Raw genomic sequence first — 25,233 nt, 5'->3', positions numbered from 1 at the left:
ATATGCTAAGGTTCTCTGCTGGAGGAAAGGCACAGCATGCCTGGCCTTTGACTGCAGCTGGCTCCTCTACCGGGTGCATCAGCGTGTCTGGGAATATGTGGTTATTACTTTCAGAGAGCATGGCTATTAAATAACAGTAATTTTAATGCTTCCACGAGGGAATACATATACATGAGGAGCCACAAGTGGGCCTTTACTGTATGTATATCACACTTACAAGCCTTTCCTACAGAGGAGAAACATGGTTTGCATGTATTCATCCCCTTGTTGAGTAGAAATCCTCTAAATCAGATTACACATTTCATTACATTCTAATGACACGAGACCTCTTTTGGGTGGGTTGTCCTTTTCTATTGCTCTGCAGACAGATTGTACTTTTGAAACAAGAGTAAAATCCCATTCCTGCAATGAAAAGATCCCCCTTTCAGTTCAGTTCTGTCCTCTAAGAGGGTAAGGGTAGGGGTCTGGTTTGATTCATCGGGTGAAATGGTTGGATTGTTTTGTTGGGCTTTTTGCTAGCCCCTGACACGCTTTCCAATCTCTTGCAGTTAAGAGCTAGTGAAAAGGCCCCTTGGTACACGCAGTAATGTCTTCTGTTCACACTTTTTTATTTCTAAGAGACTACGTCACATTGAACCAGCGGTGTATACCGATTTTGAACTTAATGAACGTTAATGAAGCTCACAACATTTTAAAGCATTGCAGAATATAAGATGATTTGATATTTAACACATCATGGAATTTACAATGTATTCTCATTACTAGTGCTGGGAGAATGTATTTGTTGTAACTTCGAGCCCCCCAAGTTTCAGTCGGTTCGAAATGTTTGAGCCAAGGTCAAACCCATGAATAGTTTAAACAAAAGGTTTGAGACCAATGGCTATAGGGGGAGTCAGGTGGTTGAACTTGATTCAATCTTGGGCAGCTATCAGAGAGGCAGGAGCTTTTGTTGAGACAAGTTCTGAAATTTCTGCACGTGCCCTCACAATGCGCAAGCGTCGGCCAAGCGGCAGCGGCCACGCCTAAACACCTTTGGTAACATCGCACTGGATGCAGCTGCAGAGCCGCCAGCCTACAGTTTTTTGAGTCGAGTACTAGCACTGCAGGTAGGCAAATCAGTGGTGGAGGAGGTCAGTGTACTGTTCAGTCACTACAACGTGAAGTCCAATGAGCCGTCCTGGACCTGTCCCTCTCTCCTGACTCCGACCCTATTTTAATTGCGGGTAGGACGGAACTGTCACCTTATCAGCTTGCCTTTCATTGCTCTGCAGAGGCAGAGCGGCAGAGCCATGATCTTGCCATTTGGTGACAATTATAACGAGGGCATGTCGTCCGCACTAAAATACTTTGAGTATTTTAGTGCCGAAGAAAGGCCCTCGCCCCGTTATTGGCACCAGGCAATTCTACAATGCGGTCACCATGCCAATCAAATAAACACATTTTGGTAACTGCAGCACGCTGCGTGATTGATCCTGCAGCCTTTGCTGTCGTGGGAAGCTTCCCCTCGTCTCGCTCATCCCATCGTGACACCTTTCAGCACCACCCTGACCCTGCAGACAGTGAAAGACCCATGCCATGCAGTCTTCTTAGCATCATTCGGAAAAACAAAAGCAGAGCCATACAAGGCATTCAGGATGGCCTTGCTATATAGGAGGCTCCCTGCTCAGAACTCCTGCCATGCCCCTTTGCCATAAATCCCACCTCTGATTTCTTTGCCTCCCTTGATAGATAATGTCATAAACACTGTAAGTGGCACAGCTGTCAGGAGGTAAACGCAGCATAGGCAGCCCAATTTAACAGATTTTCATTATCCATAGTCTGAGGCAGGTTTTTGGGGAACGTCTTCATGGGTTATAGGTTAAAGGTTTGAATCAAAAGGTTCGAAATAGAATAGGGTCGAATCAAAAGGACCGAAAAGAAAAGGTTCACATATTTTTTTTAATATATTTTTTTTGGGGGGGGTTCCCCTAACACCTGTTTTTGTGGTAAAAAACACTTTTTTTTACCTAAACGAATACCCCAAAAAATATATATAATAAAAAAAAAATGGAACCTTTTGTTTTCGGTCCTATTGACCCGATCCTATTGCATTCGAACCTTTTGTAGTCACACCTTTAACTGGACACCGTGCATTTCATTATAAACAACCACTAGACAAAGATAATGCCTTTGTTTTGCTCTGCGTTCTGCAGTAAATCCGGCTTCATTTTGATAAACTGATTCATAGGAGGGCCAAGCAGTAACATGTTTGTCCTTTCCTATGTTGCTTTCTATTTGAGTCATGGTCTTACTACTCCCCTAGCATTTAATGAGTTGCTGATTTCCAATTGCATGAATTCAGTTAACTTTTCTGTGAGTTGTTCCTTAAAGTAAGTGCTTCCCGTCCTAAATAGAAGTTGGAAGACTGTTTTAAACACGCTTGGTTGACCCTGGATAGGTCTCTTTTTGGATGTGGTAATGGTTTTCTGTATAAACAAGCTGATTCACAGTTTATGGGGAAAAAAACATACAGCATACTGTTTTAGTTCTTCAGTAAACAATGCTTTATGTTGGATCCTAGAGGGCGACTATTGTAAGTCCAAAAGTGCATTTACCACATTTACTCACACGTCAAACAGTGCATGTTTAAAGCATTTATTATAGTGCCTAAAATTGAGCTAAATTGTGTTTTGCGTTTTTCTTATCCTGTTTGGAACTGTGTGAATGCTCACTACCCATAACACACAATGATCAGGGACAGTGTCAGGGCCTTTCATCCCATCAGTTGCAAGGTGCCTGACCTCAGGGGGGCTCCAAAACTGCCCCCATGTTGGCTATCAGCTTTCTTATGAGACAGCAATGTGTGCCTTTGATTCAGGACTTTAAATGTGCACTTTGCAGTGCACACATTACAAACTTCATTTGCTGGAGCCCTTCAGGGCGGATCACCTCTTTGGGTACCATTTTACTCTGGTTTCCCTGTATTAGCCACTTGCTGAGAAGGATTAAAAGTTTTCCAGTGGGCATTTAGTGTTTCAGCTCCTTGCTGGCTGGTTGTCAATTGATAATCAGCAGCTATTAACCCACTGGCTATATTTCTTTGTCTCCATTATAATGTATGCTTCCCAAAGGTGCACCATGCTGTTGTTCTCCACTCTAAGCAAGGGGTGTCCCAACCATCATGATGAAATGGGCCCCCATGAGCGGAGACACATCTTCAGCCGGCCTTGACAATGCCTTAGAATTCTAATCAGGACAGAGTATGCCAGGTGCTTTGCAATGCTGGCCAACAAAAAGTTCTTATGGCAAACGATTTGAAATCCTTAGTGATATTGTCAGGCTATCCATCCTGTGTGTTTGAAGTAATGCCATGTTGTATGAACATCTTGTTTCATACTGCCTCCAGCTTGCTGCATCCTATTATGTCCAACAGTAGCTGTGTGCAGCTCCACTACATCATCTTTCACTACTTTAGCAGGTGACTTTATCAGTGATACCTGTCATGACCCAATACTGTCATTATGCATCATTGCTCTGTAATTTGCAATGTTTTTTGCCCCACTGCCAGGTGTACATATCTGGTGCCGTGCAAACAGTTTCTATGCAATGGCTGGGGGATGGGGATAGGGTTGTGCCAGACAAATAGAAAGGGGCACAGGAAGAACCATGAAAAGCAATGCATGAAGAGCGAGACAAAAAGAGTGAGGCACACACAGAAAGTGAGTCAAATGGAGAACTACACAAATAGATAGGGAAACAGAGAGTGGGACCAATAGAAGTAAGGTGGGTAAACTTGGCAGGGCCCGAGCATTATGGCAATTTTTGGACCTTGTGGGCACTGAGTCCCTTTCCACTTCCACCTAGACTGGTGAGTACCTGCACGTCCTTTTCTACATTTCAAGCACTGCCTGAGCCCGCCATTTTGCATGTTACAAGTGCCAATATGACCAGCAAACACTTTTATCCTTCTAAAGATAACAAAATTAGTACTTCTGAATAAAGTAATATTAATGTCATCCATTACTGCAGGATCTGGAAACACCCTAGGTTTAAACAGCCTATAAAAATGCAGTATTATTTTTGTTACCTAAAAAAGTAGTTCTTTTCAAGTTGATGAGCTTTGGAAGCAGTAATGTGTTGATTTGCTTTGCATTATTATTATTATTTTGTTTTATATATATATATATATATATATATATATATATATATATATGTATATATATATATATATTCAGTGAAAACACTTTGTTAAAGGGACGTTATGGTTAAGTTGCGCTACTAAAAACCTATGAAATTCAGTGAAAAAACTTTGTTAAAGGGACGTTATTGTTAAGTTGCGCTACTAAAAACCTATGAAATTCAGTGAAAAAACTTTTTTAAAGGCACATTATGGTTCCAAGTAAAACCGAAAAATCCTTGAAATTCGCCAGTTATGGTAAGCTAAGCAACCATAACTCGCGGCACCACCGTGCACTGCTAAGCCTAACACCCAGGACATCAAAGATGACATCACAAATGTCATCATTCAAACTGTCTATTTTTTGTTATAATGTAGTGGTATTGATTTATCTCTTTGGTTATTGAAAATCTTGGGGCAGTTAGATACCAGTTGGCGTATTCTAAATATTTTTTGATATAATTTAGTAGTATTCATTTATCTGTTTAGTTGTTGTAGAATCTTGGGGCAGTTATATAGCTGTTGACATATTGTAACTGTGTATCTTTTGTTATAATGAAGCGGTATTGATTTATCTGTTTGGATATTGTAAAATTTTGGGACAGTTAGATACCAGTTGGCATATTCTGTCTATTTTTTGTTATAATGTAGTGGTATTGATTTATCTGTTTGGTTATTGAAATTCTTGGGGCAGTTAGATACCATTTGGCGTATTCTAAATATTTGTTGACATAATTTAGTAGTATTCATTTATCTGTTTAGTTGTTGTAGAATATTGAGGCAGTTATATAGCTGTTGGCATATTGGACAGTTTATAGTTTTTTAATAGAAGTTTAGTTAATGTTTAAGCAAAGTTTAGTTAATAAATTTTGGTTTTAAGAAGATTAAATAAGCGTTTGTAAGATTTGCAGGTAATCTCTGCTTTAGAGTAATGGTACTATCATTACATTCGAACCATCCACATTTTATTTTTATATATGCAGTATAGTGACCTGCATTGGTTGTGGCTCCTGTGTGGTAGATTATACCTATTGTTGTGAAGGTTTTCTTACCAAGTGATACTTGACCATATGTGAATCCAGTCAGCTTCAGTTGTTTTTGGTACCATCTGCATTGTAACATAGAAGTATTAGTATTACATATTTACTATGTGTTTGTATTAGTAAGGTGGAGCGATTATCCGAATTGCAGGTAGTACATAATGTACCATGGTTTGCATTTTGTACAAGTTGCTGAAATGGAACGGATTCACAATTAGGTATTGATACATACACAAAGCTCTCATTGGGGATTTGTTCTTGTGTCACATTATTGCAGAGAGTGCATGTATGTTTCTACATTTATGAAATCTGGAAGATTTCATTGATAGCTATGTTTTTGTTTTCCAGTACTTGTAGTAAGTACATTAGAAATTTGTGTGGATCTTCCTGTGAGTTTATAGTGAATTTCACCATTCCAGCACAGTAGTCCAATTGTTGTCTTATTCCATAAACACTTTACGTGGTGTCAGGATTGTTTGTTGCGTTTCTATGAAGTACTCACATTTGCAAACACAATTGGTCTGTACTGTGTAAGTAAATGTTGTCAACAATTGGTGGTAATTGAAATAGAATATTCATTGCTACATTTGTGTAGCAACTTACACCAATTACATTTGAAAGTTTAAATGGACCAGGTAGTTCTGTATCTGAGCGTTTTTTTTTTGAGTTTGTCTTCCTTTTTTGAAGAAGTACCTGGTTTACTTTCCCTAATAGTTTCTTTTTTGTTTGTGGTACTTGATGAAGTTTTAGTTTTTTTTATTCTCTTTGGAGGATTTGCAGTTACATCCTGTTGCATTTCTGTTTGATTTAGTTTTCTTTTAGAACATTTTACTTTTTGTGGAACAGGATATGTTTTTAGATGGTGGGTGTATAGTGAACGAAGTCTATTGTATTCTAAAATGCAAGGAATATCAGCGTTTACTTTACTGCATCAAAGTTGATTAGAAATAGACCGTCAAGTGTACGTAACCGTAATAGTGCTATGTAGCTCATGCCTTCTTTAAAGACTGTCTTACCAATGTCTACCAATGCTTTATCTAGGGTAAGACCTTGTGATTTATGAATGGTGACTGCGCATGCAAGAGTTAGAGAAAAGTGTTCTCTGCGTACATACATGTCTTTGAAGAGAAGGAATCGAGCTGTTGAACGTCCTATCCTTTTTACTTCTGAAAATTTGTCAAAGAGAATATTGACAAACTGAATGTTGTTGTCACGTGGGTATGTTTGAAAGCCAACAACTGTACCCAGTGCTCCATTAACTAGTCCTTGATCCACATCAAGGTTACATTTAAGCATTACTCTGCAATTTAAGGATCATTTTAATATTTTTTCCAATCCAGCTGTGTTGGAGATTGAATTTTCTGAAACTATTTAGTCTCGTTGTGGCTTGTTCACACATGGGTATGCTTACTTTGCACTACATGAAGATTTATAGGAGTAGTTTTATCTGAAGTGGTAGCTGAATTTTTGTTAATTGTTTTCTGTTTTGTTTTACATTTTGATAGAGGAGGCGAAGTTTCTGTACTTGAAGCTTGTTTTGTTTCACTAGATGACTGTATTACCTGTTTTGTTTGAACTTTTTGTACAAATTCTGCTAGGATGGATGCTTATTTTGGACACTTCTATTTTCATTTGCTCTACTTCTGCGTTGCTTTCTACGGACCTGATTTTTGGCAGGCATTCTTAGGGTCTGTTGAAAAAAATAAAGAAGGTATGGGTTGGGGTGTTCTGCAATGTATGTGTGCTGTGTGCATGAGTGTCTGAGTATGATGATAAAGATGTATGTGATGGTGTATGATTGTGCATTGGGCAACTACAACTAGTTGGGATGGGTATTCTTGAATTTATGTGCTACTAAACAGGGGTTTAGATGACAGTAGAAAGTAAGCTAGTGGTGTGGAGAAGTACAAATAGTAAATCTAATGGTATATAATTAAAACAGTTGTTTGTTCTAAAATATCAAAATTCTAGGGGCTGAGTTGGCTCACTTGTGCGCCGAAAAAAGGGAATTTGTGCGCCAATCTGCCTGTAAATCTCTGTTTAAGAAATGGGGATTTGTGGACAGAATGGTGCACAATCTCTATTTTTAGGTGCAGAAATAGCATGAATTAACCTTACAGTGTGTTTGAGTAATAGTACAAATATTATGGTGGTATTTAACTTACTTTTTTTCTGGAATGAGCAGGTTTCTTCTTAGTTCTTCTTTGTAATTCAAATTCGGCTGCTTCTTTTCAGGAGAGTGGTCTTCACTGCAATTGTAAAGGAAACAAATGAGTAATTTTGTTTGTATATAGCACTGATTTTAATTTAGACATTGATTTTTATGTTTTTGTACAAGTATTGTTGTTTGATATTTGAACATAGTGTGTGCATGCAATTTTGTTTGAGCATGTTAACTCTTTATATTGTACTTTAAATGTGTTAGTTCAACATGCTTCGCAAATGTGTGTGTAAAAAGAAATTAAATAGCAGATAGGTTTGGAAGTGACAGTTGATTATAGGAGATGGGAAAAATGACAGTTCATTTTATAGGTTATACAAGCTAAAAGTTAGTTAATTTGTTTATATGAATCTATAAGAATTGTACATGTACTATACAGAAAATATGTATACCTGTAGTTGGTATTCATGCATATGGATATGCATGCAGCTGCAAGTAGAAATCTTGGAGACTTGTACAGTATTTCTTGCAGAAGGTGCTTTCCAATGATATGACACTTGTACTCAGAGAGATTAACAGTACATTTGAAGTGCTGATATATGATGATGCAGTTAGATGTAGAGGTCTTGGATGTGATTGGTGGATGGTCATGTGATTGCTTAGTTATATCCAATGAGGGAATGGCACAGAAAGTGAAATGGAAATGGTAGAAGGACTGTCCATGTTACGATATGTCCGCGGACATGGCGGTAGTCCACAGACATTGGGCCTCATTACACGGATGCCGGTGAACCATGGCACTATTAGCTATTAGCGCCATGGTTCATGCCGGTAAAATACCGGCACCGCCTTGGTGGAAAGGGGAATTACCGCCCTATTCCAAGCTTTGCGGGGCGGTTATTCCCTCTTCCACCATTGCACTTCCCCATTCCCATTTTTGCCCCATAGGGCTCTATGGGAATGAGGAAGGCGCTAATTACGGTACCGCAAATTGCGGTACCATAATTAGCTCCCTGGTCCCTTTGCGGGTTGGTTTTTACCGCCTGTAAAAAGCAGGCGTTAAATTCCCCAACCCGCAAAGGGACCTCGTAGTAAGGCGGTAAGGATTTACTGGTACCGGTAAAATACCGGTGCCGGTAAACCGTTACCGCCATCCGTTTAATGAGGCCCATTGTGTATTACAACCGGGGTTTTTGGGGTGGGGAGGCATGCAAATGAGAATGAGCAGAGCAGAGCAAGGGATTTGTCAGTAAAGTTTAGTGGGTGTGCTGTGCCAGGAGAGAGTTTCTCAGATACTCTTTTTGCTGAGAGAAGAACAGATAGCTATGGCTGTGTGTTTCAGAAAACAGATTGTTTGGATTTTGGGAGACTCGTGGATACTTTGGTTGAAGGTACATGCAGAAAGCTGTGGAGAAGCTGTAGATCTTGGATTCCCACATGTGGAAGTGCACTGGCATGGAGTATGTGGAATGAAATGGTTGGACTTGCTACCTCTCTGTGCTACTTTGGAGACAGAGCAACATCCAGACATAATTGTAATTCATTGTGGAGGGAACAGTTTAGGACATGTGTCTGGAATTTCTTTGCAATTTGCAATGAAAGAAGGACTTGGGAAGGTCATGGACATGTTTCCAAATTCTCAAGTAATTTTTTCACGGATTGTGCAGAGACGAATGTGGCTTCGTTCTTCTTCATTTGGTCCACAAATGGAGAAAGCAAGGTGCAATGTCAATAAGGCTGTTTGTGCCTTTCTAAGAGATTTTGGCATGTCCTCTTTTTACAATGAAAATATTATGTTTCGTAACACATACATTTTTCGCAGAGATGGAGTCCATCTTACTTATGCTAGCAATCAGATTTTTCTGAGAAATGTACAAAATGCATTCCGACCTTTTTTGGAATTACCGCATCCATTTTGTAGTAGGTGTTGAGCATTTCAAATTTTTCAAACACAAACAAACACCACCAAAAGGCTCTTTTCGGAGCCACCACTTCCTCCCAGACAAAACTGCAATGGTTATAATAGGGCAGCACCCCAAAATATTTCAAGTTCACGGACTTCTAAAAAATACACAAGGCCCTGCTTCATTTATTTTCACTTCTATTTTTAAACTGTGAAATGCGGCTGTGAAAAGAGCCTTTTTTTATTTTTGTTTTATATATTTTTGTTTTTTTATACACGACACACTAGGAGAGGAGGGAAAAGGTGGGTAAGGGGTTGACACCAACCACGGGGATAAGAAAGGGCGGGTGGAGAGAGGAAGATGTAGAGTGGGTCTTACTTGGGTAGTGAGCATATCTTCTCGTGCTCTGAGACCAGAGTCTCAAAAGCACTTCGAAGTTTCTCCTCAATGCAGAGTACTGCGTCACAGTACATACACACAACTGTGACCCTCGAAAGGTAAGGGTCATCAGCATTGCATATGGCCTGTGAGGCATCTTGAGGAATACGCTGTCCCACAGGAGTGTTCCTTGGGTGACAGGATCGGAAACGGAGGATGTAGTAGAGGAAGTCAACCTACTATGCTCCTCGCAAGGTACAACCTTGCGAATGGCCCCGGTGTGGAATGACCTTAGGTGTTGCTTCATAGTAGTTGTCCCGAAGCTATATGAACCAAGCCTCTCACGACTGAGTACCATTTTGCACTCGTTGCAGGTGACTTGGTTTGCACGTGCCTTAGGTACATTACCACGAACGGTAAATAACCACCACACCCAAGACTCACGCTGAGTGCTGGTAGTAGGGACTTCCACTACCTCATTCTCATCATCCTCTTCATCCTCCTCTGCATCCTCACTCCTGTTCCCCTCTTCAGGCCCTTGGGGAGGTGGTGGTGGTGGAGGGGGTGGGGGTGGTGCTGAGGCAGATGTAGCACCAGGTGGCAGTACTGCAGCCATGGATGCCATTAGCTTTCAGATGAAAATCTGGAAAGTTGGCAGCAAAATGCACTGTGTTCTGTAAGATAGCCAGAAACACAATGAGAATGAGCTCTAGGTTGTGGCCTTTTATAGGGGTGCTTGTGCGCGGTTCGTGGACACACGTGCTGTCCGCGGACAGATCAAACACCAAAAATAGGTTCAAAAGGTCCCAAAAAGTATGTAGAAACTCAGGATTACTGTCTGTGACTTGTGCTATGGTGATTTATTATTGAAAAATATTGTGGATTGCTTGAAAAGGTAGTTTTAAATTGTTCGGGGACACGAACAGTGTCCGCAGACAAAACACATGCTCAGCATGGGTGCGGTCATATGATAGCTTCGCGAACATGTCTGCGAAGGGAGCGGGTCTCCGCAGGGCATCAAATGAACTGAAACTGTTTGGCGCATGCGCATTGGTGTTCTACAGACACTGTTCGGGTCCTGAAACTAATTAAAAGTGCGTCACAAGCAAAACGAACCGTTACGAACAAGCGTTTGTTCTTAGAACAGTTTCAACTCGCTTGCGAACAATACGGACAGGCATAGAATCCTCAGGACACCCCCATTTTGTTTATTTGCGAACATTTCAGGACACCGCGTGTGTTCCTAGAACAGTTTCAGCTTGCCTCCGAACAATACGGACAGGCATAGCGTCCTCAGGACACACCCATTTCGGTTAATTACGAACATTTCAGGACACCGCGTGTGTTCCTAGAACAGTTTCAGCTTGCCTCCGAACAATACGGACAGGTATAGCGTCCTCAGGACACCCCCATTTTGTTTATTTACGAACATTTCAGGATACTGCCTGTGTTCTTAGAACAGTTTCAACTCGCCTGCAAACAATACGGACAGGTCTAGCGTCCTCAGGACACCCCCATTTTGTTTATTTACGAACATTTCAGGACACCGCATGTGGTAGTTTGATTGCGGACATCCCGAACACCAGGTGTGTTCTTAGAACAGTTTCAACTTGCATGTGAACAGTACGGACAGATTTAGTGTCCTTGTACGCCTCCATTTTCGTTTCTTTATGGACATTCCGGACACTTGCGCTGTCCGCGGACACCTGAATTGCTTTTTAAAATAAGACAAGAAATGAATTAGGACACAATATAATAATTTTACTTTATTTTATATGGATGTTAAATTTATGACAGAGAAGGCGAGGCAGAAACTGAAACAAAAACAGGAGAATTGGGGGTTTCAAGAGGATTCATATGAGGTGAAGAAGGGATGGAAGTTTCATCAACACGTTTTTGTTCATGGAGAGGATTTGGGGATAATTGAGTGGGATATGGTGAGGGGGAACAGGTACATTTGGGACAATGGTATCCAGTTTGTTCTTTCAAGTGATCCTCCACAATGTTTTTTAAATTGTTGAAATTTTCCATGAGTATGTCCATTTATTCTTCCATGTGCTGGAGAGTCTTATCTAATAATTCTTTTCGTTTACTGATTTCAATGTTTGTATGGTGTGTAAAAAAAAAATGTATATGTTAAATATATATTAAATAATATTCATTAATTGGTTTATACAGAAAAGTCTCTACCATTAGGTTCACTATCTTCAGACATTTCCTCACGAGGAAAATGCTCCTCTAGCCACTCCAAAGTACTAGACATTTCTGTGAGAGAAAAAAATGATATCACTTTTTTGTATCTAATACAGGCATTTTAGAAATATATGAGTAAAATTAAGTACACTTACTAGCTTCTGGTAAGGTGTGTTCTTACTAGTCTGTACATCTGCTGTTGCTCTTAGTTGTGGAGTTTCTGTGAGGTAATCATGTTGGAAGGCTATTTTTCTTCTTTTGGTATATTCCATTTTAGAACATATTGTATTTAAATGAATGGTTGATATGTTAGATATATAGGTTCCACTTCTTATTTATTAGTACATATAATGTGTTTGTGTGTTGGTTTTTGAACTTATGAAGTGTTCATATGGCATGATTTAACAATTTAAGAAACCCCCTGAGTTTTTGGGTAGTATTGCTGTTGTCCGCGTCTGTCTGCGGAAATTCGCACAGTCCGCGGACATCAAAATCACTAGCTGGGGTTCAGTATGTTCTATGTTACATGTATGCAAAGTCAGGGATATTATGGTTAAGTTGTGCTATTAAAAACCTATGAAATTCAGTAAAAAAACTTTGTTAAAGGGACATTATGGTTAAGTTGCGCTACTAAAAACCTATGAAATTCAGTAAAAAAACTTTGTTAAGGGGACGTTATGGTTAAGTTGTGCTACTAAAAACCTATGAAATTCAGTAAAAAAAACTTTGTTAAAGGGACGTTATGGTTCCAAGTAAAACCGAAACCCCCTGAAATTCGCCAGTTATGGTAAGCTAAGCAACCATAACTCGCGCCACCATCGTGCACTGCTAAGACTAACACCCAGGACATCAAAGATGACATCACAAATGTCATTGATGACATCACTGATGACATCACGTGTGCATTTACTTTTCATGAAATGTCTGGACAAGGGATTTTTATTATAATGTTGAGAAAAAAGTGTCAAGGATCATTGGAATAAATATCATGAGCTAATTAGTGCATTAAGCAATGCATTGATATAAATAGCATTCTATTATGAAGTTCTATCCAGTATACTAAGCTACTCATGCAGAAACATAGGCATTGTGTGCAGCATACATGATGAAGATACAATATTCATAATGTTGATATGTTGAATAATGAAATGGTAACTGCTTCTTATTAGAGTTTTGCATACTGTGAAATATGTAATAAGTAGCTAATAAAACCCATGTATTACATAATTGCATTAGTACAGACAAAACACAAAGAGACAAGAACACATACAAATATGGGTATATACAGGGAAAGTGAAGTAAGCAAAAAAGCAAAAGTAGTAGCAGAAACACTGGACCCTAAGGAAGCAGTGTGAGTACAATGTATACAAATATGAGCCTATACAGGGAAAGTACAGTAATTAAACAAAAACAGAACTATCAGAAAGTGCTGATAACTCTACTGATTATCTTCATGCACAGACAGGATTGCTGCCTTTCAAGCTTGTGTCTTCCCCTATGTATATGTTTCATATGATATGACTGGACCCTAAGGGGATTACTGTAAGAAGATACTTGAAGGAAAAGTCTACAAATATAGTACGTTTACAATTTTTAGTTCCTGTCTGTTACTGAAGAAAACCATGTGGCCTAGATATGTCAGTAAAGGAAAAAAGAGGGAGCCAGACATGTGATGTCATCAGTGATGTCATCAATGACATTTGTGATGTCATCTTTGATGTCCTGGGTTTTAGTCTTAGCAGTGCACGGTGGTGGCACGAGTTATGGTTGCTTAGCTTACCATAACTGGCAAATATCTGGGTTTTTTTGGTTTTACTTGGAACCATAATGTCCCTTAACAACGTTTTTTTACTGAATATATATATATATATATATATATATATATATATATATATATATATATATATATATATATATATATATATATTCATATAAACAACTGCTGTTTTCCCACACACAGCAGTTTAGGATTACAATTCAATTTTTGGATACAATTTTGCTTCAGAATACATTTTTAAGTTAGTTAGCAGAGATCATCTCCTTTCTATGTTGTGTACTTGATCCCACTATTTTGGTCTGTGTTTGTAATTAATTGTGTGGGCAACCTCACTAGTGTTGTGAAGTCTGCCGTTATGGCCTGTCAAAAGGGATGCAGTCATCTTAAATTCACCGCCTTTCATGCAGGGAAACAACATATTAAACTATGCTCTAGTTATGATTATCTGGGAATGACTTACATCCAGCTTAAAATAATCAAAACATATTACCAAACCCAAAAACAAAAACGACCACGCCTTGGTTGGCCTGACACGTTTTGAACCTTTGTTTTAAATGTCAGCCCCTTAACCTGATGATTAGAGACGATCAAACAAAGCTAAAGTCAATGGCAAGATATTGGGTGGGATAGTGGGCCGTCTTTGGTGTTTCAAGTTTACAAGTGGAGGAGAATAATACATTTTTAAGTAATACTTGTTTTACCCAATTCTGCACCTATCGTCTCAGTTCATATGGAATTTGGCCTGCCCCTTCTCACAGATACATTATTGATGGAGCCTACCAAACTCTGGTTTAGAGTTAGTACAAATGAAAGAGCTGCTGTTACTCACCTGATTTTCAGTCCGGTTATGTCTTCTAAGACCAACCATTTGTGTATCCCTTGGTTATCATATATCAATTAAATTGTACTGTTTGTCATATTAATCTGTCCACTAATTATCTCTCAAACCAAGCAATGGTATCATAAAGGGGAGATTGTTTATAAATCACCAGGAGGCTGATATGTTTAAATGCTCGAACCATGTCCATATTGTTTTGACTACTATTAGCATTTCAGCCTATTTAAACCGGGCAAAATACAGATTGGAATGATTTTTGATTACTAGAGCTAACTTCAATCTTTTGCCTCTGAGAACTGTCATGCATAGGTGGTCTACATCCAAGATTGCGCTTTTTGTAATGAGGTTCAATAAGATACTATGGATTTTGTATTCTTTTCTCCCATTTATACCATGATTAGTAAAAACACTTTAAAACGATTACTTCAGCAAATGGGTCAATTCAGCACAGCCTTAACTTTCTGTTATTATTATTATGGTATTTATTGAGCGCAGACCTGAGTTTGAGAAGCAACGGTGCACTTTACAGAGGTACACAACAATAAAGATACATAACGGAGCACTTTACAGAGGTATACAACAGTACAGATTCATAACAGATCACTTTTCAGAGGTAACAACCGAACAGATATACAGCGGGCGATGGTGTACAGAGGGGCACAGAGGATTCGTACAGGTGTACTGGGTGGCGGGGAGGAGAGAAAGGTGGGCAGTGTCTAGCGAGTCAGGTGGCAGGAGGAGTGATGTGATGGCCTAGGTGTTTCGATAGAGAGAGTCCTTGAAGATGTGGGTCTTGAGTAATTTTCTGAATTGTAGGAGAATGGGGGCGAATCTGATACTGACGGGGAGGAGATTCCATAGTCTTGGGGTGTAAGCAGAGAAGGCTTCTTTTCTGGTCCTTTCCTATTTTGCAGCAAAGAATTTCAAGTCTGCGCATGTCCTGACACTGGTGGTGCGCTGTCCGCCGGAGATGCTTAGTTTCTCCTCAAGGCAGCTGGCAGACTTGAGGGAGACTGCCTTATAGATGATGCAGCAAGACTTGAAGGTGATTTTTGAGTGCAGTGGAAGCCAGTGATAGTTGATGATGGTCAGGCTGATGTGTCTACTAATGGTCACAACAACGTTGGTGGCATGTACACTGCAAACTTACTTGCGACGTGCTCTCAAATTTCCAAATGATCAGCTGAATTTTTATGGATTGAGTTGATTCCTTATTTTTATCAAGTATGTGCTGTGTTTCTATCTTTGTATATTTGCTATTTTTTGGTGCTTTATTGGATATTGTATCCAAATAAAAGTTATTTGACTGACTTTACAGCTGATGCTCTAACTCTCCAATGAAACTTTTAACTTCATGCCAAATACACACTTATATATGCATTCACACACTCTTACATCAACACAATAACAAAACATTACATCTCACTGTTTCCTCCTTTCCGGTCAGAGGTTGCATACAACACGGAGACTGCATCAAGATTCCAATTCAGACATTGTGAAAAATTACACATGCTTTTTATCACAAACAAGCATTCACAAATAACCAGTATCGCTGACTCACAAACAAATGTAATGACCGAAATATTTGTACACCTAAAGTAACAACAGTCAGTGTCCTAGCCCTGAAGATGGAATCGGTCCGAAATGCATTGGCAAACCAAAATGGTGACACTGATTATCTGGATTATACGAAACACAAGGGACTGTTTTTGGGATTGCCAACTGTGGGTTGCCCAATATCGTAGTCACACCGAAAAAACACACAGCTTGTCGAGTGGGAATAGGTTACGAAGGGCCAGCGTCTCTGGCTGAGCTTTCAAACTTGTCTGTGGTGCACTGTGATGTTTTCTCTGTATTGGCAGGTGCAGGTTTTATTAAAAACAAGGGAGACAGCGTTCTTCGATAGGTTCTACAGCTGTAGAACGACCTGACCTACTGCTAATTCCTATCCCCACAGGTTCAGTTTGTTCCTAGAAAGGATCCCCACAGTAACAAACCAGGGGTCCCATATCAGAAGAAAACCTCTTGAGAGGAACCTATCGAAGAACACTGTCTTCCTTGTTTTTAATAAAACCTATACCTGCCAATACAGAGAAAACCTATTAAAGGAAACAATGTCTTTCATCTGCAAGGCAGCAGACACATGCGTAGACTGAGGTGGTCTAGCATGTGCCTTTTAGCACATCACAGTGCACAACAGACGAGTTTGAAAGCTCAGCCAGAGACGCTGGCCCTTCGTAACCTATTCCCACTTGACAAGCTGTGTGTTTTTTTGGTGTGATTACTGATTGTCTGGACACACTTTTGCCTTTTGAGCAATAAAAAAACTGGAAATATCCCCAAAAATCTTTTGTTTTGATATGTGAAATACAAGCACAAACAAACAGTACCGCTAATAGAAGCACATTTGCTTCTTTGCAACATTAGCTTATATTCTGATAGGTAACATCATATCAAATTCACTTTCACTACTTGTACTTTCAGAACACTCCACACACACGCTGGCCAACCAGAAGAAGGAGATGGACTAAAGGATGGCGTTTTGAATGACCTTTATTAAAATAAAAAGGGAAATGCCTATCTGTCCCTACAGCTGAGAGGGATTTCCCTACCTACTAAACTAAAAAGGGGGCTCGTCAGTCATCCAAATCAAAAGTAGTCCTGAGTCCAAAACCTATTCACAATCTGTCCCTACCACTGTAGAGAAACAACTCAAAATATGCCAGATCACTAGCCTACCAACTCAGGCTTGTCCGGCCAATGTATGATGGTCTCTCTTTAATGAGATAGGTTGTAACACAAAAATAGTTCACAAATGAAATGTTTTCAGCTTTCCTTTTAAGCTCTCTATAAGAAGTTGCAAGTCTCTGTGTAAATCAAAGGTTTCCAATTCTTCATGTGCAGGAGTGATTCCCTTGTTCATTTTCCACCACCTTAGCCACTTTCTCTTTCTTGGTTTGAGCCCCTGCGCAAGTTGCTTGTAACTCTCAAGGTTCCCTGCTCTTTATGGTTTCACTAATATCCCTTATTTCTCTATAAGTCTCTAGGCTCTCTGTCTTTCTGGTTGTTTTAACCATTGTACTTGTTTCAGTGTTTCATACCAATATTCAATGCTCAGGCTTCCATAGCCTTCTGTGTCAGCTTCTTTCTTAGAATCCGCTCGCCTCCCACCACCATGCGCAACCTTTGTTCCTTCTCTGCATTTGGGTGTGCTCCAGCAGGCTGTTATTCCAGCGGGGATGTTGCTGCTTGCCCACAGCTTCACAGGCTCATAAGCGTTTGTTTTTCGGATTCCATTTGTCTCGGCATTCTCTGAGATTCTAACGTTCCAAGCAGAGGATTTGTTTCTCCGTTTTGATCCTGGACTCAGCTTCGGTTTGTGGGTCCCCAACCCATTATGGCTGCAGCGTGGTCACGCCATCAGGCTAGAAGGTCCTTCTGTCCCCTCTCCTTCTCAGCTGTGTAACCTTTCTCAGTGCCGACTTCCAGCATCCCTGCTTCTTCGCTCTCATTCCATGCTTCCGCTGGCTCAGCTGTGTAGCGCGGCTCCACCGTTCCAGGACGTCTACACATTAGAGACTTGCCTCTGCGTAGGATTCTCTCTCCTCTTCTCAAGTTTCCTTGTCTCTTGATTTCCACCACTGTCTTTCAAAGGGGCGTTGGTCCTCTTTGGTTGTTGGGTTCAAGTGGAATACAGCATTACCTGAAGCCAAAGAGATACAAATGCAAATATAACCAATATCACTATTCGTTGGATGTAGAACAGAAGTAACATCAGTCTTTTATTTTTCCCGATATGTAGACAGTGAATTCTTCTCAGGTAGAATTTTATAGGAATGCAAGTACTTGTTCCCTAGAGGGGATTCACTCACAGACCCCAAGGGAGGGTCTTCCTTAGCAGGCTCACCTCCCTAGCCTCAAAGGGGGTGACTTCCCCTTGGAAAGAATGGACGAATCATCCATATTCATCACAAGACCCAGACAATACATTATCAAAATAGGGAACATCCACAAACACCATATTAACATATAACCAAAGGTTCAACTCCTTCCATTAGCTGTTTTATGAGCTGTATACATTTTCAAAGTGTTACTCACTTCCCAAACAACAATACAGGAAAAGATAATTCTTGCATCACTCAAAAAATGAAAAACACAATGATTGTTTGTTTGTTTGTTTATTTAGTATTGCGCGCCAAACCCTTGGGTAGCTGGGCGCAGAAGGATAAGATAACTTAAGCTTAGTTTACAGAGTGTGTACAATTAATGCATATACATATGAATACAGATAGAGAGTTACTGCCAGTTCGGTTACAGCGGAATGGTACATTACAGTTCTGTATATAGATATGCCAAAATACAGACAATGAGGCATGGTTAGAGTCAAAAACCTTGGTAACAATGAAACAATACAATACTTGACAAACTGAGTTGGAGGGATGAAATCAATTCATGCCACAATGTGCAATGTGTATTCAGTTTCAACATGTATACGAATGCTTTCTGGAACTGAACTGATGATGCTGATTTGATTACGATCAAGGAATGTAATGACCAATCACACATCGTAAAACCCACCATGTGTAGCCATGTTACTTGCATCACCACACTACAACTGAATAACATTTTTAATTTATGTTATTGGTTAAAGCGCAGACCTATCTCAAGAGCGGTTGCACAGGGTGTGTGGGTAGCCAGCATTTGGGCAGCCATCTTTTAACAGTAGTTTAGTAGTGTTGTCTCTGTGTCAGGCTGGGAGTCCATCGGGATTAGTCCAGATATTGTTAAAAAAACGTTTGTAAAGAATTGTGAAATTGGATAATTGTGGGGGCATTCCGAGCCAATACGAGTATCGAGTTCCAGAAAGTCAGTCCATGAAAAGAGAAGAACATTTTGAGGGTCCTCTCTTTGTGAACAAGTTGTAATTCGAGACACATTTTTGATTTGCTGTGGAAGGGGCATGTGCAGCAAATATGTGGAGTTTAGCTGCCACTGAAGCTTGTACCACTACGATGTGATCAGAGGGGCCTCTAGGATTATAGCCGTGATTAGAAGCAAAATATAATTTGCTTTTACATATAAACCTCACACTTAGGCACACACACATAACCCCTCACTTGTGCATACAACATTCACAAATTCACAAATCATGCAACATGCATAAATCAAACATAAAAAAATACTATTTTTAACGTTCATCCTACAAGATGTCTAACACGCAGAGTCAGGATAAAGACAGCAAAACTGATAAAGGGACATAAAACGCCAGTGCTTTAACAAAATATCACACACACAAACACACACCCGCCACATAAATATTCAATTCAAACATTGCTCGCTCGAAACCCCAACATGATCACGTTCTAGCATTCGCAGCATCACTATAAAGTAGGGCCACAATCTCACACAAACACCAACCAACACAGCCCAATGCGCTAGATTAGCTAAGAATAAATCATCATAGCCAGTCTAGTGTCTGCTTTCTCACCACTCCTGGTGTAATCAAATTGAATTTGTAGCATTATTCATTTATTTTGTTAAAGTATGCTACTGTTCAGCGTCATATACAACTATACACCAAAACATCCTTTAACTGTGTACATGATGACAGGAATTCCTCATAATCTCACACAGTCCTCTTTCACATAGCACCCAAACCATCCCATGAATTAAAGTGGAAAACACACCAAAACACATGCGGCCCATTAAAAGTTAATTCTGAAACACTCCCTCCCAGCGCTTAATTACATCCAACCATACAACACTACCTCATCACAAGTTTGGATTGACTACTGGCATACATAAGTGTTGTTCAGCATATCATACAACATACCAAAACCCTCTACATTCTTTGATTATGGATATCCTAATACACACAAATGTCACAGAGTTTAGTCAAAAATACACAAAACTATCTAACATACTAACAAACATATGCATTAAAAACCCTTTTTCACTTTTATTTATATACATATAGTGCAGAAGTCACCAGAGTATAATTGAGTATCAAGTTCCATAGGAAACCTCAAAAATGAATTGCTAGTAAACTTTGACTAGTAAGATGGATTTGACTGAAAGTTTGACAACACAATTGTACTCACGCCCCTGCGCCTTCACCTGACAGGACATTTTGGGAAAGCTTAGTTATACAATAAAGATGTTATTAAGAAAACGGAAATTCTCAGTTTCGGCTTAGTCCCCATCCATTTTCCTTTAAAGGAAAAAGTCACATTTTTGCTCAAGCACACAGCCCAAACCTTTGGACAGAATTGGACCGCGTATGACACAACTTGGGCACAAAGAGTTCACTTGATTTCTGCGGGTGTGGGGCAGAGGGTGTCTGGGGTTGTTATCAAAGGTTGCACCCATAATTGTGAGCACGTTGATGTATGACCATACGCATCACGTAGACCTACTGCAAATGCTCATAGCATAGCGATGAACCTACTTCTTCATGGGAGCACTCAGCTTCTCTGCACCGCAGCTTTAACGAGAATGACATTGCAAGTGTGAGGTTTAAATGGGGCTCAATGCACCGAACTATTACCATTAGTACATGCACAAACCATTTCTTTGTTCTGTAATCCGGGACGATTTTAAGGTTGACGCAATTATTCCTGGAAGCATAAGAGACATATCCTTTTCGACCTAACTATAAGCTAAACAGATGGTTAAATAGCATGTACTAAGTGTGAGTGCAGTCCACATGACGCAACACCAGTCTAAACAAACGTTTTTTGTTTTTGTTTTACATGTATAAAGGGCAATACTTCATTTGCAATGTGCTAGACAGTGTTACTACATACGAAAATGACAACAGATGTACAATAAAATCTACCCGGTCCAATGAAAGTGTTCAAAAAACGAAGCCTCGTGAACACATTGTGGATAGGGAAATGGGAATTAGCATTGAATGTTTATCTGAGAGGGCCTGCCGTCCACTGACCTCTGGCGGCCGCCCCACTGAGCCAGGGTCGTCACAGGCACCGAGAAAGATAACATGAAGCACCAGTAGGTCATGAACTGTTCGACTGTTAGGGGCTGATCCAACCTCCCTTCCCACCACCACGCAGACTGCACCCCTCCGAAGAAGGATGAGCCATGAAATGCAGTCCGCCTATGACGGATGGCAGCGGATGTTGACCGATGAAATGCAGTTCATTGTTGCCGAAAGGTTAAATCGCTTCCACAAGCGGCTCTAGTTTGCAGAGGGGGGGATGAAAGCAAAGCATGAAGAGATCAGCTAATGGGCCACAGCCTGCACTTTCATACCCTGAGAGGCGCAGCCACTTCCTCGGCGACTGCTTTCGAATTATACACTTGCAGAAAAGTGTGGGGCAACCCAACGAGAAGAGGGGCAGCATACAATATGTGCTGAACCTTTACAGCTACTGGGATGTGGGACATCGTTCCACAATAATTGTAGGCTGGTCACTTGCTTGCTCTGAAGAAAAGAATGTATAACACACGGGAGCTCTTCCTAAACGTGGGTGTGAGGGGACATGCTTTTCTTGAAAAAAGCATCCAGCACCAAACTCTAATATTCCACTGTACACCAGCCCTTATCACGCAGCTACATGCGTGCTTAGTAGAAATATCTGGTAGTAACTAAGTAACCATCAGATCGTTAAAAACCACGGGGCAGCCGTATCTTGCATTTCAGTAAGTAAGTCTGAAGTTTGGATGGGGACCTCTTGGAGACATACGGTGCCTGACTTGCTCATGCCGGGCGCTGAGCGGCACGAAAACGAGGCTTATTCTCGTTTTGATCACAAAGATCCGCCGGCAGGCGGAAACGCCGGCCTCACAACAAAGGCCCATACTAAGGTCCCTGTTTGCCCCCTGTTAGCACGCTGGAGCACGCTACTCTGCCCGTGCTCATACCTGCAGTATGATCTCTATGCCAACATCACAACTGAAGGCCGAAGGAGTAGGAGATCCCGCAATCCATTGCAGGAGCAGCAGGTTTCAGGATCGTTGGTTACGAGCCCTGCCAGACGCAAGGTAGGCCATATGCCTCCCCTAGTTGTACTCCAGATTCCAGCCACTTGCCTGTTTTTTTTCTCTTTCCTAGAGAGCTTGGGCACCCATATGGGCCCTCTCTAGCATACGGCATCCAGCCTGTTTACCATTGCCACATGTAGAAACAGTACATGTTTCTCAACTTCTGCATTGTGCCCTGTGGTCACTAATAGACCATATTTGACTTACATTGTGCCCTATGGTCGCCATATTTGACTTGCATTGTGCCCTATGGTTGCTAATAGTGTGATAATCGACCACACTTGATCTGTACTTGATCTGTACTGTGCCTTATGGTCGCTAATAGACCACATCTGACTTGCATTGTGCCCTATGGTCGCAAATAGACCACACTTGATCTGTACTGTGCCTTATGGTCGCTAATAGACCACATTTGACTTGCATTGTGCCCTATGGTCGCCATATTTGACTTGCATTGTGACCTATGGTCGCTAATAGACCACATTTGATCTGTATTGTTCCCCATGGTCGCTAATAGACCACACTTGGTCTTTACTGTGCCCTATGGTCGCTAATAGACCACATTTGATCTGCATTGTGCCCCATGGTCGCTAATAGACCACACATGCTCTGTACTGTGCCCTATGGTCGCTAATAGACCACATTTGATCTGCATTGTGCCCCATGGTCGCTAATAGACCACACTTGCTCTGTACTGTGCCCTATGGTCGCTAATAGACCACATTTGATCTGCATTGTGCCCCATGGTCGCTAATAGACCACACTTGCTCTGTACTGTGCCCTATGGTCGCTAATAGACCACATTTGATCTGCATTGTGCCCCATGGTCGCTAATAGACCACACTTGCTCTGTACTGTGCCCCATGGTCGCTAATAGACCACACTTGACTTGCATTGTGCCCTTGTGCCTTGGCACTGTACCTAGCATGACAGCTGCATCTAGCCTGCCTGTTCTTGGCCTTTTCAAATTGCTACTGAAACTGTACCTAGCCTGATAGTTGCATCTAGCCTACCTAGTCTTAGCCACCTCAATTGCCATCGAAACTACTCCTATCTGATTATTATTCAGTCACTTAGCATGTACTCCCTGGGCCTTGCCTACAGGTCACCCTGGCTACCATTGTATATCGCCCTCCTCATCACATTAGGAATACAACCACCTAAAATAAGCACCAAAGTTAACATTCTGAGTCTTCGCACCACGTCCTATTCCACCCATTGCACCTGCCATATCATGCTCAACACACAACAACCCAATACTGGACTTAAAATGACCCACTATCCAGATAGCACCACTCTACAAAGGCCATGCAACACTGTAGACAGAAACCTAAGACTACAAGCTTGCCTGTCCAAACTGCATGAGCTACCAGCCAAGAAAGCTGAACTATCAACATTCAAAAATAAAACACAGTTACCCTTGAAGGGTATTGCGGAACCTACTAGGAAACAGCCTAAGCCCAACAGACCCCAAATAAACAACTCCAAACAGACAACCAAAGGTAGTCATAACACCACCAGCCCTAACTTAGCTGACCACAAACCATATCTCAAAGGTGCACTTATAAACGCTAGGTCGCTAGTCGCACACGCCACAGAGATCTCAGATATCATTGCCACAGACAACTTAGACTTTTTGGCCATCTCAGAATCCTGGCTACATGATGCGGCTGGCCCAGCCTCCCGAGGTGGAGGTTTAGCAATCATAGCTAAAACTAGCCTGGACATGAGGATCATCACTACTACCAATATGCAATCCTGTGAATGCCTCACGGTCAAAATAGCCATCGCCAACTCCCAAACCCTAAACATCATCCTCATCTACAGACCACCAGGTCCTATCGGAACCTTCGCTGAGGACATCTCGACATCCCTGTCCAATAACCTAAAAAATACATCCCAAACAATAGTGCTAGGAGACTTTAATCTAGGCTATAATGACAATAAGGACACCCAATCGACAGCGATTGCTCTGACCTTGAAAGAGCTGGGATTCTCCCAAAAAGTTGAACTACCCACCCACAACAAAGGTCGCATCCTTGATTGGATAGCAGAACATAATTGCGAAGTAAATATTACGGATTCTGTACCGCAGATCTGGACTGACCACTACCTGCTATTATTCTCAGTGACAACCCACCGGGCCACTGCCCCGTCCTCACCTGCCCCACCTCTGCCAACGAAAAATAAAAAACTAATGACAGCAGAAAATCTGATGCCCGTTATAATACCTAAATTGAACTCACTACCTGACTGCATGGACCCTAATCTGTTAGTCGAACATTATAATGCAGCCATGTCCTCAGCCCTGGATCACATAGCCCCGCTCAAACTAAGAAATAGCAAACCTAAAAAACACCTCAATTCTTGGTTCACGCCCCACCTAAAAAATCTTAGGCTGGCCAAAAGAAAACTTGAAACTATTTGGAGACTTTCCCCATCAGTCAAACATAAACTCAACCTCTCCAAAGCCTCCTCCCAATACAAGAAAGAAATACTATTAGCCAAACAAGAAACCTACAATACTAGAATATCCAACTCAAAATCTAGTGTCAAAGAACTGTTCAGCATTCTGAAAGAACTGGAAACACCCGTTGTACCCCAAGAAAACTGCACCCAGGATAAAAAATGGTGCTCTAGCATACAACTTGCTTTAACAAACAAAGTAGCAAACCTACAAACCAAAATTGCCATCAAGAAGGCATCACTAACACCACACATCCCTCAGAGCTCAGCGCCACCGCCACAGCCCAAGTTGGGAGCCCAATTCTGCTTTTCTAAG

This window comes from Ambystoma mexicanum, chromosome 6p (assembly GCF_040938575.1).
Source record: "Ambystoma mexicanum isolate Mex_15411 chromosome 6p, UKY_AmexF1_1, whole genome shotgun sequence".
NCBI lineage: Eukaryota > Metazoa > Chordata > Amphibia > Caudata > Ambystomatidae > Ambystoma > Ambystoma mexicanum.
This window is presented reverse-complemented; position numbering follows the sequence as displayed.